The sequence below is a fragment of the Pocillopora verrucosa genome, chromosome 6, assembly GCF_036669915.1.
Source record: "Pocillopora verrucosa isolate sample1 chromosome 6, ASM3666991v2, whole genome shotgun sequence".
Lineage (NCBI taxonomy): Eukaryota > Metazoa > Cnidaria > Anthozoa > Scleractinia > Pocilloporidae > Pocillopora > Pocillopora verrucosa.
The window spans coordinates 6,655,816-6,675,030 of record NC_089317.1 but is presented as its reverse complement, the minus strand read 5'-3'; the positions used below and the strand labels follow the sequence as shown (position 1 = coordinate 6,675,030).

The 19,215-nt window shown below is 37.9% G+C and overlaps 1 protein-coding gene and 1 pseudogene across 2 annotated transcripts in view; both read right to left on the bottom strand.

The window, feature by feature from the left end:
• The window catches only part of LOC131792885 (NLR family CARD domain-containing protein 3-like), a 102,268-nt gene that overhangs the window by 43,234 nt on the left and 39,819 nt on the right, over nt 1–19,215 (bottom strand). The window lies entirely within an intron of this gene.
• On the bottom strand, nt 737–18,475 carry LOC136281515 (uncharacterized; annotated as a pseudogene).

The window sequence follows — 19,215 nt, the reverse complement described above, 5'->3', positions numbered from 1 at the left end:
TCGATGATTCATTCATGAACGAAGATTTATCTCCGTTCATTAAGTAAACGGCGGGGAAAAAATGCGAGTAAATTCAATTTTTTTATTTTGAAGTTGTGAGAGTTTGTTCGTTTGTTTGCTGCAATGGCGTGTGTAAATCTGCTCTTTCCTTCACGAAAACTAGATTCGAATGGTACACTCCAACGAAACAAACGGGGAATTAATTGTGCAATTTACGGTACAAATGTCCAAATTGAACGGACTCGGAAAGATTCACCGTGAGAGTAAATTTGTTGTAGAACTTGTAAACTAAAACTTCGCTCGCTCTTTTACTATGAACAAATTGTTTGAGAAAATTCAGATATTAAATGAATAAAAGTTACATCGTTCAGTTTAACTGTAAACCAAATACTCCACGTTTTAACTTTCTATGTACTTTTTGTGAACGATTAAAATTTACTGCAGACGGTTTTTAGGCCGCTTGTCAACTAACGTAATTGACACTATTGCTTATACAAATTAATTCTGAAACCGATATTTTTCTGTTGACCAAAGTGATTTGATTTGCTACATGAGCGAACACCGAACTACTGCTCGTACTCTAAATATGACAACCACAAAATTCCTTAAGCCAGATAATCTTAAACATAATCCAAAAAATTATGTAAGTCACCCGTCAATTCACGAGTTTGCTCACAGAGCACTTTGATTCAAAGCTAAGACGATTGCTCAAGTAATGTGCCAAGTATAATTTTTTTACTAGGATAACGTTAATTTTTTTATTAATAATACTTTCAGCGTAAAAGTATTTCGAGTTGGTATCGCAGGTAAATGCAGTCTTAGGGAAAGCTGTTTATGCGCCAGATAGCTTTCCTAAAATCAAGCGGGTTTTGCAGCAAAACAATTTTTTCAGCAATTTACTAAAACTGTAGACAACTATGGCACTCTGAGCTGGATCTCATCAATCTAGTTTACTGGATTTTTTCCGCGCTGTCCTGCCTTTCAGAATTGAGGCAGGAAATAAACTGAACTCCAACGCTTGTGTCGAGCATACGTGTAAGTGCTAAACATGTTAAAGAGTATACTTTATCAGTAAAAGCGTTACAGCGTTTAAGAATATAAAATCAATCGAGTTATAACGTTCCAACCTAATTGCTTCACACAAAATGGCTTTTTCTACTAAGTAAGCGTGTGAGGAAAAGGTGTTCAACTGTTAAAACTGCTAGCCGGTCATATACCGCGGAAATCTATTTAACTACACTATTAAATCCTCGACGTTTGCATACAACTGCTTGTCGTACATTGTCATGTTGATCAGCTTCTGCAGAAAAGAATAATATAATAATCGGCATCATTAAAAAAGTGTTCCTCTTACGTTATAAGCGTTTATCCTCACAAGTGGCCAGTTTTTCACACCAAAACAAATTCAAGAAAGTATTTTATGGTGTCCTTTGCTGCTCTTTGTGCGTCTCAATACAATTTTGCAATAATCCTACGATCTTTTAAATAACCATAATGAGTCAATTGTCGTTGGGACATTCTAGTTCGCTTCCTCCTTGTTTTTCGTGGAGTGCTAGCTTCAGTGACATGACAAGAAGATGCAAGCCCAACTTCGTAAAAATTACGCTATCTAAGCTAAACGCTATTGAGGTTAAAACCCTAATTAGCTGAGCCTAAGCCAGTTGTGTTGTTGATCAAAATTCTCACCTTGTGTAGGGTTTCCATGTCCTTAAGCTGATTTTTCAAATCAGTAAAAGTTGGTCTTGCATCTGGGTCAATCTTCCAGCACTTCATCATAATCTTATACCTGGTATTGTTCAAATGATCTGTTAGAGATTTAAATAACGTTTCCTTGAAGGATGAGAGAGAACGAATTGAAAAAAACACTTACAATTCCTCATCAACGTGTTGTGGTTTAGGCATCCTGTATCCATCCTGAAGTAAGTTTGCAATTTTTCTTCCATCCATTCGTGGGTAAGGTGAACCACCTGGAAGAACCATAAGACCATCGAAATATAAATGTGACGTAAAAACGACCTTCACTGAAACACCACCCATATCACTTGATGTAGTTTGAAGCTCATTACGTTTGTCTAACTGAACACGTTACATTGCTTAGTTGAACATGGTATATAGCAAAAAACATCTACAGGGCCTTATAAATTTCCATTCGAAGTTACCTATGGTGAAAATCTCGTACAGCAAAACTCCATAACTCCATCTGCAGAAAGACAAATCAAACAAATATATATTGGGTGACTGAAGACATTAACATTATATACGACAAATAAAATATAGCATAGAATTCATGTCCTTACTAAAATTGATAACACTTAGAGAAAGATGTTTTTCGTCTTGTCACGAGTGTGGGACAGGAAAAAAATTTTGAGTCCCCACGAGGAATTGAACCTCAGACCTTCGGATTCCGCGCTCCGATTCTCTCTCTTATTTTTATTTACAAACATGACTCTATCGACATTGCTGATCCTTGCAGTATGCAAGAGAATAGAGTCATAGAGTCTCTGTGGCTCAGTGGTATGAGCATCGGAGCGCGGAATCCGATGGTCTGAGGTTCGATTCCTCATGGGGAGTGAAGAATATTTTTATTGTCCAACGCTCGTGAGAGGATGAAAAACATCTTTCTCTATTTCATTACCGAACCCAAAACTTACCCTCTCTCTTATTCTATTGGTAAAACTTGTTGGAAAATTGCTACGGGTAATAATTGGGTATACTTACACATCACTTTTCGTGGTATATCTACCATACATCAAGGCCTCATAAGCTGTCCACTTCACGGGAAGACGGCCCTAAAGAGCGTCGCTGTTAGCTAAAAAAGGATAAAATTACCATATGCGATGGCCGTTTGCTGTGCTCAATTGTGAAGCAGTGAATTTTCCACTGAAGCAAATTATCAATGACGCGAAAGCGTTACAGAGTAAATGAGAGTAAATGCAAAATGTGAACAGCAAAATTAGACCTCATAATCAAAGCTTACCAGATTCTGTAACGCATCCCAGAAGTTTAATGACGTAAGGATGTGGTTTTAGCTGCTTCATTGTGTCAAGTTCTTTCATCAAATCTCTCTTGTCCGATTCAGTAGCGTTTGCTGGAGCGTTAAAAACAAGGAGTAAAATTTGGTTAACGGGAATAATATGTAAAATGTCGTAATAGCGACATAAGTTGTCAAATGACAAATAGCTAAAAAGTTGCGGTAACCCGGTAACAGTGAATGACTGTAGGCCAAGACTGTCATTCAATTTACAGTACAAGAACTCACTTTTAAGCATCTTAATAGCCACTGTGGTCGTTTCAGGACTCCCTCGAAGTCTTACTGCTGTTCCCTTGGCAACCTGACCAAAAGCACCTTTACCAATGATTTTTTCTATGGTCACGTGGTGTCTTGGAACTTCCCAGCAGCGTGTTAACGGATGAAGAGGCACGTAATCAACACCTGAAGCGGTACTTTGTGCTTTTCTATCATGTTTGTTGACTTCTATGAGATCCATGTATTCCGCAGGAGGCTGGGTGAGTTTTGCTGAATCGGGTAGACTTGGTTCGCTATCTTCTAATCCTGTTTCATTCTATTAAACCAACATACCGTTAAGGTATTCATATACAAGTCTGTTATTAATCCCAATAAAATTTCCTACATTCTTATAAAAATCAGTTCACCCGTTTTCATCAGACAAGCGTTTATATTATTTCATAACAAGAGATTATTAATAGTTTATAATCTCTTGTCCTTAAATATTACTAATATTTATTATTATTATTAACACTTTGTTCTCTTCCATTGAAACTATCATGTCCAATGCAGTGATCGAGGTTCATAGCATATTCGTTGAAGCTACAAACTGCAACATGAAGATCATCGATTGGTAGTGCAATTTTTTGACAAATGCACACACGAAAAAAAAACTCTTGCTGTACTAAGCTCCTGGACTAACGCTTTGAAAACAAGTCATCAAGATAAAGAGACGGCCAAAACGGCGTGAAAAAAAAATTATTTACAAAACAAATATCAACCGGGTGCAGATTAGTTTGCGATCTATGAAGTGAAACCACGCAGTTGAACCAGGGACAACCGAAGGAAAATCGATGGAGCAGCTTGGTAAAGGACATGATCCCAGGACAAAGATCCTATCGAGTCAAACTTCTTCCTATATTCTATTGTACCTGTCATTAATGCATTATGCCTTTTTTTGTAGAACTACACCTTTTTTCCTTCCTATTTGTTACAAGCGTTTATTTCCTTCTAGAGAGTAGAGGTAAAGTGAGATTACATAATTACTGGCCACACTAACATGACCTCAATGTCTTAGCTGTAACTTACGTAGGAAACACCTCTTTCATCTTCATAAGTCCTACAATTGAGAAAGCATAAAAATATTTATTTTGAGCAAAGAATCAGTTTAAGTGGAAGTTTGTTATACGATGATACCATATCTGGAACATTACATCGACACAATCCAAGTGCCAAATTCTTACCTCTGTTTCCCAACAGCGCCTGAAAAAGAACGAAAGGAAAAAAAAGACAAATGATGTGGATGTGGGTCAAGATTTGCTTTTGCTTAATAATGAATCTTGCAGCCAAACCCTCTATCATAGATTATGAATTTTTTTACCTACCTTTCTTATGTAGCCAGATTATGTAAATAATTAGAAGAACGATTGTGAAGGCAAGAACCCCATTTATGGCTAACGAGACGTTGTTAGAAGGGCAGTTACATTCCCCAGGACCTAAAATGATTCAGTTTACAAAGCTTGATCAGATAACATTCAAACAACATTTACAGTGATCGTGGTCAATACACTGCTCTCACTACATAGCTTATGCTCTAGAACGAAAACCGTTAACTCGAACTGGCTAGGTACTAAGGAAAAGCAAGGTGCTACTCTCTCTATAATAATTTTTAAAAGTAATATTTTGTTTAATTTAATAAAAACAACAACAGCGACGAAAGCAAAACTTGGAAATATATGACTCACAGAAATGACTTTTTTAATTAAACAGATACGGAATACAATTAAAAATTTCCATCTTCGGACGAATACGTGTAAACATTTAACAATAATATTTCTTTGTAAAACATACTTTTTGTTGTGCTTTCCGAGCCGTCTGTGGTTATAAAAACTTGTTTAATTGATTCTGGATCGACTTTGAAACCTCCGAATTTCTCTTGCCTTGCAGCATCCAACAGGACAGTCAAAACATTGCTGACGACTACACTTCGATTGAATCTCATCATGAAGTCGAGAACAACACTACCACACCTAGGTAAGGGGGAAGGATGTAAAATGCCGAATCGAACACCGTGCCGAAAAGAGTAAGACGCATGAGTTATGACTGATTATACAGTCTGTATTAAACAAAAAGAAATCGTGGGAAGAGTTCATTTAGGTTTGCAAGTAGTTTCTTCATCCGCTTTTACATTCTTCACCTATTCAAACATTTGTCGCCTTTGGAGAATATAACTACATTTCCTATTCCTAATATTTGTTTATCTCTCCCTTGAGAAATAGTTAAACAGGTTATGAATTGGGAGAACCTCAGTACTTAAGTTACGCAACGTTATACTTGGGGATATAGGCGTCTTGTGGTCTGTTTTGACTTATTATAAATGAGTAGCCTAAAGATTAGAAAGAATCCAGCGCCAAACAAAGTATGTTACCGAAAGGACAGAGTTTACAACGAGAGCAATTCGACGAAGGCGCACCTTGCGTGACAAAAATTGAGTAACCACACGGCTTCAATTGCATAATCAGTCATAATTTATGCATTGTGCCCTTTACGGCACGGTTCTCTATTCGGCATTCCATTTTTACTTTGGTGACTTTTAAGTGTTAAAATACATTGAGATTTAACCAAAAGAGTATTTATGATCTAATAAACCAAGGTAAATAAAATTAATTCATGTCATTCTGTGTCAATCTGTTGCTGTACATTAAATAAAATGTACTTCAAATGTAGATTATTTTGCATTAACTAAGATTTTTTAGAGCAGAAACACCAATTTTAACACTAAAATACGCCAAACTAAGATAAAGCTCCTCTCCGCCCCAGAACACAGATTTGCGTTAGCGTTTGTTGTTTCAGTGTTGAGACAAACTGCACCTTACCTGGTGTTCACGGTGTTGGCGGATGAGCAGCCAAACTTAAAGGCAATTTGACAAGCCTAAAAGCACATTTAAAGAAAAAAATGTAAATTTGAATACTTGTTTCGTTATTGAAGATCGTTCAAAATGTCATTTTGTTTTAACAGAAATATTGAGATTTCGGTCAACAATAGATTGATTAAGATTCCCTTTTAATGACAAATATTATGGCAGTATTCTATACACTCCGGTACACGGATCAAGTAGATTATCTAACCATTTCTGGAAATTTCGCAGCAACTTCTGAACGTCTGCTACAGTTCCCCTGTATCGTCGCTGTCAGGTAAACTTCTGTGCTTTCTGAAGCTGAAGAAAAGCCGTGTCCTTTTACATTTACGAAAAACATGAAGAGCCTTGGTTCACAAAAACTGCCAAGAAGTGGTTCCATCTAACAATAATTCAGCTTGAACATTGTTATGACTGTTTGTGAGTCTACAGTCCTTCGCTAAGTTCCAGGCCTTCAGTGACCTAATTCACTCTTTTTCTTTTACTCAAACTCATTTTGTAACGCTAAAGAACATGCTATTATGATTACATAGTTTTACATGTAATAAAAAAAGAAAACGCCTATAAAGAACATTTACCTGCGGGAGTTGTTTGGGATGAGGTGGCAACTGTACTTGAAACTGTTTGAACTGGGAAAAAACAAAATACGTTTTAAAATGATCGACAAGCAATTTTAAATTTTATGTCATCATCATACCAACCTCAAATCACATGATAATAAAAATACGTTAGCTTAAGTAATTTTTTTTCACGGAGGTTCAGGGTATGATAGACTATACTTCCTAGAACTGTTATTATTATTCATATCATCGTCACCAACATTATTATCATTGATATTATTATCACTGATATTATTATTACTATCATCATCATTATAATTATTATCATTGTCAACACTATCACTAAAAAGTACCCAAAATGTCAGAGAACTACAGAGAGGTCCATAAAATCTTAGAGCAAAACTGACCTTTTTAGTGTTAAACTCAATAGAACATAGAATACTAATACAAATGTCTAGGTACACATATAACAACAAGACTAACGACAGAGCTACATAAGAAAGAAACTAACTTACAATTTGTGGCGTAATCAGGTCTGGTAATGAAACTCTTAAACAAAAGTAACACGGCGCTAGCAAAAATTAACGAAAAGACTGACTTATCTGAAATCAACTAGTAATGAAAAGTATGTAACTAAAACAAAGCTTGTACTAGCGAGAAATAAAGTGCTACCAGCACTACGTAATTCTTACACAAACTCATGCAAAAAAGCGGGCTTAATTGAATCGAAACAGAACATCACAATAGTAGTTCCAAAAAAAATATATAAAAACAATATAAAATATTTCCGCAGTTACTTGACAATAGACAGAAATTCAAATTCTAGTTGCTACATTCCAACCCCTTAGGTTTACTTTAAGTATTGGGCCATCGGATCGGATAAATCCATCCCTTCCTGGGTGACCTTCGAGAACGTGACCCAAAGGCCGCCGACTGGGGTGAACTCTTTCATCAGGAATTAAAACCAGGTTACCAACAGCAAAACTATGACGTGGTCTGATCCATTTCTGCCGTCCTTGCAAATTTAACAGATATTACGAAAACCATCTCCTCGAAAATACGCCAGGAAGGTATTGAACCAGCTTCCAGCGACGATGGCAGTACAAATCATTCTTAACGAAGACTCCTGGTGGCAAATTTAAATGCCATCGAAGTAACAAATGGTCATTAGTCGAAGATGGTGAATCAACAGGACTGCATGCCATTGTTAAGAGTCAATGGTCAACCATTGAGAATTCCATCAACTCCTGCCATCAACGTTGGCAGTGCGTCTCCAAAACCAATTGTTGCTTAAAAAGGGCTCTTAAGATCTTTCTCACTAAACGAATCATGCGTTCCCAGACTCCTCCCATGTGTGATACTTCAGGGAAATTAAACTTCCTCTTGATGTTCTTCTGATGAAGGAAAACTTCTACCTTCTGCTGATTCCAGTTGTTCAGGGCTTCAGGGATTTCTCTCTCTCCGCTACTTAAGTTCATACCATTGTTACCTCTTATCATTTTTGGCGTCCCTCTTCTGCTGATGAATCTGCATAGAGCGCGAATAAACGATTCTATTTCCAGAGACTCGGTCACTTCAATGTGGATTGCTCGGATAGTTAAGCAAGAGAAAAGACACCATAGCTTTTAACTGTACTTCTGCCTTGCTTCACATACAGTGGGCCAAAGGAATCTATGCCAACGTTAGAAAACAGGGGTTTATCTGGAATAAGCTTGTTGCCAGGTAAATCTAACATCAATTGTTGGCCCTTTGCAGCATTTTGTTTCTGGCATGCTAAACAGTTACTGAGTACTCTTCAAAGAGCAGCCCGTCCCTTAAAGATCCAGTACTTTTTTCTCAAACTGGTCTGGACATATTCTTGACCTAGATGACCCACAGACTAATGAACATCTATAATGAGCAGTTTGGTAACATGGTGCTTTGAAGGTGACAGCAATTGATGCCTCGATTGGTAATCTGATGAAGAATTTTGAAGCCGACCACCGACTCTCAATATTCCCGTTCCATCCAGAAATGGTCTCAATTTGTAAACTGAACCAAATGAGCCAAAAATCTTCAATTTACGCTTCTCAGATTCGCCTGGGCTCAAGTCTGGGAGGGCATTAAACATTGGCGAGAAAGCTAATTTTTACACGTATGTGATGATTTGAGCCTCTACATGTCGTAATTCGTCCATCGACAGCCGTCCACAAGGTAATGGATCAACAGGATCCTCTTGTAAGTACCCTTGCTCTTAAGGAATTTTTTAAAATCTCAGACGCCGAGCAACTCCCTTCTTAAGCTTAAACCATGACGAATATTGAAGAACCATTAGGTTCAGTGGTCCTTCGTGAGGTCCCTTCTATGAGAGTAACATGCTTTGTTCGAGCTTGACCCTGACCGCTCGGTCTGACTAAATAGACTGGATAGGTGGGCTACGATGTTTCACTTTCCTAAAGAAACTTAGGGCCTCTGAACCAAACCTCCCTCTTTAATAACTCCTTTACCGTTAGTTCTCTGCTGGCACCGTCAGCTAGGTTGATGCTTGTTGGCACAAAGTTCTACTGGGAAGGTTCTGAGCCATCATGTATCACTGTCAGGCAATCGGCCACAAACATGTAGAATCGTTTGTCTCTTTGCTCGTGATATATTGGAGGACAGCTCTGGAGACTAACCCTAACACTGTGTTGGTAATTATGGGTAACGGACGTGCTTCATATCGCTGCTTGATTTTCTTTATTTTTTTCACAGTTCTTTATATTATTTCAATTGAAAAACGACATATGGATTGCCTAAACATTTCCTCTTTGGATTATATTTGCAAGAATCATTGTTTGTATCCTAACAAGTGGATTTCTGCTGTATTACTACCTTGTTATTCAACAACTAATCGGCCTCGCTTTGTTTGTCTATGACCTAAAGGTTACAACACATCCAAAGTCAAATACTACGCTAACTCAACTACCACCTTCAACCAAGCTCGTCTTACTTTGGCTGGTGACGTTGCTTCTAACCCTGGTCCTGAAATGGGTTTCTTGTCGTCACAATTTGACTTTGGAGCAATTTCTCAACCGAAGGAAGATTTAATTATTCAAAACGAAGATTCTCAATGTTATTACATTCCAACCATTGTTTCTACGCATCGACGACCATCAAAGAAAATTTACTCAAGAAACATCAACAATATCATCTCTATCACACGCGTTGGCCATCTACCGAGAACCATTGCTTCTAACCCTGGTCCTGAAATGGGTTTCTTATTGTCACAATTTGACTTCGGAGCAATTTCTCAACCGAAGGAAGATTTAATTATTCAAAACGAAGATTCTCAATGTTATTACATTCCAACCATTGTTTCTACGCATCGACGACCATCAAAGAAAATTTACTCAAGAAACATCAACAATGTCATCTCTATCACACGCGTTGGCCATCTACCGAGAACCAAATCCACCAGTAATTTTGCTCTCCTCAATGTGCGTTCGATTGTTAAAAAATCAACTCATTTATGCGATTTGGTCATCTCCCACCATTTAGACATCCTGGCCATAACAGAGACTTGGCTTAAAGGAACCGAGGATGACAACCATGTTATTACTGACATCAACAACATTCTTCCGCATTTTAAACTCCACCACATACCAAGAAGGAATCGTAAGGGCGGCGGAGTCGCTTTGTTGATACGAGATGGTTATACCGTACTGCAAAATTCCATCATGAACACAAGCTCATTTGAGTACTTAGATGTGAGCATATCCAACAAAAGTGAGACATTCCGTTTAATTGTTCTCTATCGCCCTCCTCTGTGCAAAAAGAACAACACTGGAAATAGCTTTTTGCAAGAATTCTCATCTTTTCTTGAAGAACTTACATTATCAAGGCAGCCCATTATAATTGCCGGTGATTTTAACTACCATGTTGATGATCTATCAAATCCTGAAGCTGCCTCCTTTCTAAATCTCCTTGAGTCCACTGATCTAATTCAAAATGTATCTGGATCCACTCATCGCCTGGGCCACACATTGGACTTGATATTATCTCGTGAAGAGAATAATGTTATAACGGATGTTCGCATTCTATCAGCCGACAATATTTCAGATCATAATTTGGTTACTTGTAAGGTGAAATGTACAAAACCGAAACCTTCTACACTACATGTTAAACACAGAAACACCAAAAGGCTCGATTTAGCTAGTATGATCAAAGACATCGAAGAATCTAATCTCATTACTAATCCACAGTCTTGTGTAACTGAGCTGACTACACAATATAATACTAATCTCTCGTCTATCTTTGATCAACATGCTCCTGTGAACGAGAGATGGGTCACTCTGCGACCGCATTCTCCTTGGTATACTGATGAACTTCGTAAGGCTAAACAAGACAAACGTCGTCATGAAAGAAGATATATTTCATCTGGTCTTCAAATTCACCAAGAAATATTTATTGATTCCTGCAAACACTACAATGATCTTCTAACAGCGACAAAGACAAACTATTATCGGACTCTGATCAGCTCCTCTGACCAATCACAACTATTCAAGATGGTATCTCGCCTATTCTTATCGAAGAACATTGCTGCACTCCCTAATAATGATTCATTGGATACATTGACCGAAACGTTCAACGATTTTTTTATCAATAAAATTGAGAAAATAAGATCGGATTTGGACTCCCATACTGCCCAAGCACCCGACATCAACGTCAATTATCCAGTCACCTCGTCGTTCCAAACTTTTCAACCTGTATCTGCTGATATTGTTCACAAACTTATTGTTCAATCTCCAACTAAGTCTTGTCAACTGGATCCCATTCCAACACGAATTCTAAAGTCAATTCCACACTTGACGCCAATTATAACCAAGATTATCAACGCCTCCATGGCTAACGGAGAATTTCCTGATCAGTTAAAACAATCCCTGGTATGTCCATCTTTAAAGAAGCCTTCATTGGACCCGAACTGTCTCTCAAATTACAGACCGATTGCAAATCTATCTTTTCTCTCAAAAACAATCGAAAGGGTGGTCGCAAATCAAATATACAGATTTATGGCCGAGAACCAGTTATTTCCAGCGATGCAGTCAGCATACCGCAAATACTACTCCACTGAAACTGCTTTAATAAAAGTCTCAAATGACATCCTAAGAGCTGTAGATCAAAAAGAAGAAGTAGTACTTGTTTTGCTAGACCTTTCCGCTGCGTTCGACACGATCGACCATAACATATTACTTGAAAGAATGGAGAAACGTTTCGGATTTAGAGGTATCGCACTAAAATGGTTCAAATCATACCTAGAACATCGTGTTCAGTCAGTGAAGATCAAACACTCCATCTCTAAGCCTCGACATATCTCCTACGACGTACCCCAGGGATCAGTACTTGGTCCACTACTCTTTCTAATGTATACCTCGCCTACAGAAGACATTGTTGCTGAACATGGCCTAAACTGTATGATATATGCTGATGATTCGCAACTTTACATAAAGATAAACTCCTCTGACAGAATGCTAGGCATGGAAAGATTGAAATCATGTGTTAATGCAATCATGGAGTGGGCCAAGAAAAACAGATTGCAGTGCAACCCTTCAAAAACAGAAATCATTCATTTCCTCTCACGCTTCTCAAAAAATCCTCCTTTCTGTAATATCAATATTGGAGATGATATCATTAATTTATCTAATACTGTCCGAGACCTAGGCGTCATGCTTGATTCTGTGATGAACTTACGCTCGCATATAAATTCCATCTGTAAATCGTCGTCTCTAGCAATCAGAAATATTGGTCGCGTTCGTAAATACCTCTCGACGCAGCAAAATGAAAGATTGATACACGCCTTTATCTCATCGAGACTTGATTATTGTAATAGCCTATTGTACGGTCTACCGATTTGTGACATCGAAAAATTCCAACGGATCCAAAACACAGCTGCCCGCTTGTTAGTCGGTGCCAAATCAAGAGACAGTATAACACCTATACTTATGAAACTTCATTGGCTCCCGGTCACAAAACGAATTCAATTCAAGATACTGTTGATAACATACAAAGCACTAAATGACATGGCTCCAACCTATCTTGTTGAACTTCTTAGTCGATATATTCCAGCACGAAACCTCCGTTCATCAAATATGAATCTACTTGAGGTCCCAACAATTCGAACTAAAACGTATGGGCAAAGAGCATTCTCCTACGCAGCACCGTATTTGTGGAACCAACTACCTGAATGCATAAAAAACGCCGAATCTGTTGACTCCTTTAAACGCTTATTGAAAACTTATCTTTTCAAAAATTAAGCCACCAGATTTTTTGATATCGTACGTTGTCAAACATATGCATAACACGTAATAATTCATTAGTTTAGATAGAGTAGCGAATTGCATGTATAGGATTTTTATCGAAATTTTGTTAATTTGTAATTGTAAAGCGCATAGAGTTCAATTTTAATGCGCTATATAAGAACTTATTATTAAATTAAATTAAATTAAATTGAACTTCTGATTCATTCTGACAGCTAAAACAGCAGCTGACAATTCCAATCTGGGTATAGTCATCTGTTCCACGTGAGCCAAGCGAGATTTCCCAGCGAGGAGACTGCAGTGGGTGCGGCCATTTTCAAGGACGAGTTTTGCATATGAGACAGTCCCATAAGCAATCTGAGAGGCATCTGCGAAGTGGTGAAAGCTCTGCATTTTGTACCCAGCCAAAGTCGATTGTTTTCAAACATATTGGTAAGGCAACTCTTATAAGCATAGGTACATCACATAGCCATCGTCTCCAAAACTGACATTACTTTCCCACTATCTCTTCATCCCAGGTGAGTACTTGTTTGCAGAGATCTTGAAGGAGCTTTTTAGCGAGTAAGGTGATTGGCGATACTATGCCAAGTGGATCATAAATGGAGCTAGTCACTGATAGAATCCCTCTTCGTGTGAAGGCCTAATCCTTTAGTACCAACTTGAAAGTAAACATGTCGCTATCCATGTTGCACTGAACACCAAGGGTTACTTCAATAGGAAGCACACAAGAATTTGAACACAAATCCAAAATTGATGAAGCTCTGTCTGAGGTTGGAATGGTTTTGAGGACTTGCCTCCTGTTACACAAGCATTTAGCCAATTGAAATCCACCTCTTGACAATAGGACACACAAATCTTCTCTCAATTTACTGGCGAGTTCTTTGGTTACACCGATTTAAAACAGTCATCCACCTAAAAGTTCTTCAATACTGTGTTGATCACTTCATTGAGCCGCCTTTCGAAGACCAAAATTTTTCCAACTTGGTGAAGACGTGCCACCAAAAAGGTGTACTCAACAGGCTCCTTAGATAAGTCATCGTCAGGCCACCAAAGGAACCTCAAGGTATCACCATCGTTTGGATCAACCATTACTTGATGGAATATGGCTTCAATGCCTGAGGAGAGAGGTACTGGTTCCTGAAGAATTCTTAAGACGACACCAAGCGGGCTGTTAGTCAAGTCTGGACCACTGAGTGATTGGTCGTTGAGCGATGTCCCTTTGTATCGGTTTGTGCAGTCAAACACCACTTGCAGTTTCCCAGGCTTATTAGGATTGAAGGCAGCATATAATTGACTGGTGATATCTTGACTCGAGGTTGTTCATTGTGGTTTTTTTAAATTTTGGCTCATTTTCGCAGACCAATATTTTAATTCATTTTGACAACATATCAATTCAACTGATACTGACATCATACACTACATCTGAAGAAAACATTCCCTATCCTCGAAATTCTGTTCAAAACATCAGGAACATCAACAACATCTGCCTGAAAATACTGCTAACTAGCACATGTGTCGATCGTCACGCACAACACGTCAACCTCATTACCAGGGTCTTTATCCCTCCCTGTTCGGGGTTGTAATGGTTCATTGTGTGGGAAGTTTTATTGACGCAATGTAAACTGTTATAAAACATATGTCCTGTTTTGGATTATAAATCAAAAGTACTTAAGAGAGGATGTCAGCATCCATCGAACAAATTTGAAATATTGTGGCAAGTCGACCAAAATTCGTTTTCTCTCCTACTTTCATATTTTGTAGCCCAATATGTCCTAATAATTGTGATATAGTTTTTTTGTGAAAATATATTTCATTTTTCGAGAAATGATATTTTTCGTTCAGCCGCTCAAATATGCAAATTTTCACCCTGAATGTTACCCGAGTTGTGAAAAAAATATCATTTCTCGAAAAATGAAATATATTTTCACAAAAAAACTACACCACAATTATTCGGACATATCGGGCTACAAAATATGAAGGTAGGAGAGAAAACGAATTTGGGTGACTTGCCGCTGTTTGTCTGATGCATGTTGACATTAGCTCTTAAAAATGCTCAAATGTTTCTACTCACCCTTTATGTTAAGTATCACAGTGGCTTTTGCCCCATCTCCAACGTCATTATGTGGGACACATTTGTACTCGCCATGGTGCTGAGATCGATTGACGTTATTGAGAGTATACTCACTGTTGCTGTTCTCGCTTAGGAGGCTGCCATTGAAATAGAACTTGTAAATTGACACTTGTGGCACAGCAGCCATAACTATGCACTTGAATGTAACAGCGGCTCCTTCAGTGACGGTATTTTGTGCAGCATTGGTAGTGAGCCTCACACCTTCAGGTTTGTCTAAAAATTTAAATCAAATTATGTCAGTTTATTTCATCGCTCATACATTTCGCCTGGTTATAAAACACAACCTCTTGTAAAAGTCTAGAGGGTGCATAATGATACATGAAAAATGAAATGAAAATGTACATGAAAATAATAAATCACAAGTTAAAAATCACAATCTCTTGTAAAAGTCTAAAGGGTGCATAATGATACATGAAAAATGAAATGAAAATGTACATGAATGAAAAACCTAAAGGAAAAGTAAGTATCAGCAAACACGAAGGTTTTTAATGTTGGTTTAATTTGTTGCTAAGCTTCACAAGCCTCGCATGTTGTCTTTTGCGGTGACACTAGTCGCTGACTGTCATTTACAACCAGTACTTAATTATGGGTATTGATCATTAAATTTTAGATTCAGCATCACCTTCGAACGAGGCACAGTTGATCCCTTCTTCGGAATCTTCAGATTCTTGTCTATCCAAGTAGTAAACTGACACTTTTCATCACGAAATTTCAATAAATTTTTGTTTCAAAGGAAAAATTAGACGAAATAGCCATCTTTGTTCAACGGAACTTTTGCTAAAAAAACCTCAAATTGTCACTCGAACCTTCGCACGGAATTGCGACGAAAGTTCACTTGAACAAAAAGAGAAATTCGCGCACTTCTCTTGCGTTACTTTTGCACAGTACTGTACATTTAATATTTATTTGCCGATGGTGAAGTGAATATTGTTGAACGATCTCCAAGACGAGGTTGAAACGATTACTCAACAATCTTCACTGGGCCTGAGGTAAATGTAAATGTAAATGTTTTTTGTAAATTGGAAATTGGAAATTCTGTCTCAATAATTTGAATTACTTGTATCAAGATAAGCAGCCAGTTTCCACTAGAATTTAACAGGTTCACTTCACTCCATCAGCAGAAACTTCATATCTTTCTTTTGAAAAACCTAATGCCACAATATGATTGGTGAGAGCAGCAAATCCTAATGCTGCAATCCCAATGGCTTGGGCGAAATGCCATTTCTGGGCATTTACGTCGTTTTTGTTTGTTTTTCCTTTTTTTTTTGGTTGGTTTTTTTTTTCTTTACCTGAAATAGACCCATGACTGAATCAAATTGGCTGTGAGCCACTAAAATGAAATAACGAATGATGAAGGGGTGAGATGTGGACCCCAATAAACTTGCCTTGTATTGAACAACAGGGGTCCAATATCTGAGGAAATGTGAACGTCGAAACAATTAGATATCTCTCATAGGGGGGCGGCATAGTGCTTGCAGGTTACACAACCTACAAAACCAGAAAGTCATAAAAATCAATTACTCAAGTGCAGGCTTTGTCGTTCCTTTCCCTGTCTTTAAATGAGAAAAAAAGTGAAGCTTGTAATCACTCCATAATGCACTCCGCCACTTTTGTGTTATTTGGCAGTCGAGTATGTAGTATAAGGTGGCAAGGCTTACGAATAATTAAATATAAAATGGATTCTCGCCCTGAAATAATATCTCGAATGTCACACATGCAAATATGTGCGCAAATCTTAGGTATGCAGTTTTAGTTTAAGCCGATTTTCGCGCCAATTAGCTGATCCCAGCTATAAGTAAAAACTGTAATTTCTCAGCTGAAAGAATTTTGACCAATTCTCATCTTTCCATTGTTACGGGAAAATTTACTGACTTTTCCCGTGTGTGTTATTCGGAACATATTTATTCGTAAACTTTCATATTTAACCATTTCAAGTCCTTTCATTTAAAAAAAAAAATCAAAAAATGTAAAAAAACCACAGTAGCTTTTAGAATAGATTTTTGTTGTTACTCGCTTTCGTCACATGCACCTGCTTGTCGGCACTTTTGTCATTTATTACATGGTTTTTTTAGGTAAATATAAGTGTTAATGGTCTTTCTGGAAACATTGGTTTTCATCGTAGATAGCAGCTGAGTTTATACGCGTAAATTTAATTTCTTTTCATGTGATGGTTTCCAAACCAATCTTGCATAGATAAGCAGAAACTTTTAATTGCTTTTCCGTTTTTATTTCCTGAGCTGCGCTACTGCAATTAAGATAGGTATTGTTTTCTATACCAGAGCTGTAAATTCGCACCTAGGTTTCCTACTTTAATGGCATAGAGTTTATTGCATCCGTCTTTTTAATTTTGAGATTCTTTCTGTCGTAGAAACAGATGGAATATTTAAGTAGTTTTCATTTAACTTCAAAGAGACTTTTTTCCGCTCCTTTGTGTCCTTATTCAAATATTACGATTTTTGTAACAATAGCACCTCACACCAGTTAGTTCTTAAGCAAGTACCTTGTACAGCTTCGATGATTACAAACTAGAGTATGCTAGGGGTCATGTCGCTTGTTGGCCTGACCTAGAATAAAAGTACTGTGGAACCAAAGATTGTCTTATCCTTGACGTCCGTATAAGCTTGCTCGAAGTAGATCTCCGTGTACTAGGAAATCGTGACAAGTTTCCGTTCTCGCTGCCGAGTCGTCTCTACCGAGTTATTTCCCCCAGTTGTTATTGTGCCGTCCGCTAAGATTCAGTTTCCCAGTTTGGGCGAGAAAACCTATCGTCACACCATTAAGCCCCAACCAGAGCCCTCACACAGAATCAGAATATCCGCTAGCCTTGTGCGCTAGTCAAACGGAGCGAATTTTGGATTGTCACAATGATTCGGAAATGATTTTAAGCCATTTTCTGAGTTAAACACAGTCCAGCTAAAGCAATGACTTGGCAAAAAATGTCGCATCCTCCTGAGTAACATAAAATGAGCAATGATTCCACGTAAATTCAATTGCCCCAGCCAATAATTGGGATCACTGAATACAAAGCCGAAAAAGATTTGATGTGGAATTCTGTTTCCTGTCACCTTTGAACAGATTTTTCAGTTCGGGGTAACTGACCCCAATAACAGGATTGTAAATAGGGTAGATTCAGAAATAGAAAACTACGGTTAAAATGTACTTACACTGAACTACAATTGATGTATCAATAGAAGTGAATTCCACTGAGTTATTGGCTCGACATGTATATTGTCCTGCATCTCTTCTGTTTATGTTATCGAACTTTAAAAACGTAGCTTTCTTCCCTGAGCTTTCCAGTACTCCATTTTTAATCCATGCCACATCCGGCGGTGGTTTCCCAGAAGCTTCACAGGCCATGGTGACAGGGGATCCCTCAATGTCATATTTTCCTCTTAAAGAGATGTTTATAAGTAGTGCCTCTGAAAGGTAAAAGAGATTATATCATTCCTCGTATAGCGTAGCAAATCTTAATTAAAATTAATATTTACCCAATTTCAATAAAACAGACAAAAGCAGCCAGCAGTTGGTCCCCAACAACCACCTAGAATAAGGGAGCTCAAACTTCATTCAACACAAGTTAACCTGTTGGCATTAGCTACTGAAGAACTTGCTCACAAGAAAAATTATAAAGCAAAGCCCCAGTCTAGGGAATTATGGGCTGATTCAGGAAGTCACTCTTTAGGCTAAGGACCCTGGTTTCTAAGCTACTTCCATTTTGGTGGATAAAATTTTTGACCCTGCTCAAACAAATAGGAACAGAGCCAATCAAGCCACACACCACTTGGAACTTGGTCTGACAAAGAATCTACAGAAGACATCCTCAAACCAGAAAACTGAAATTTTAATGAAAGAGAAACTATGGCTTCTTCGCAATAAAAAGAATATACCAGTGGCATGCTGAATGCGGCTTGCCCATTACTTAAAGTTAAAAGACCTTACTCATCTCCTTGTACTGATCATTCCTTTGTCAAACATTAAATCAATTGATTTTTCGTCATGATTGTTCTGCAAAGGGAGTTACAGAAGGGAGAGTTTTGGACTTTTCCTCCGCAGTTCGAAGAATTAAACCCGCAAATAAAACTTTCTTGAGCCCATTTCAAATGCAAAG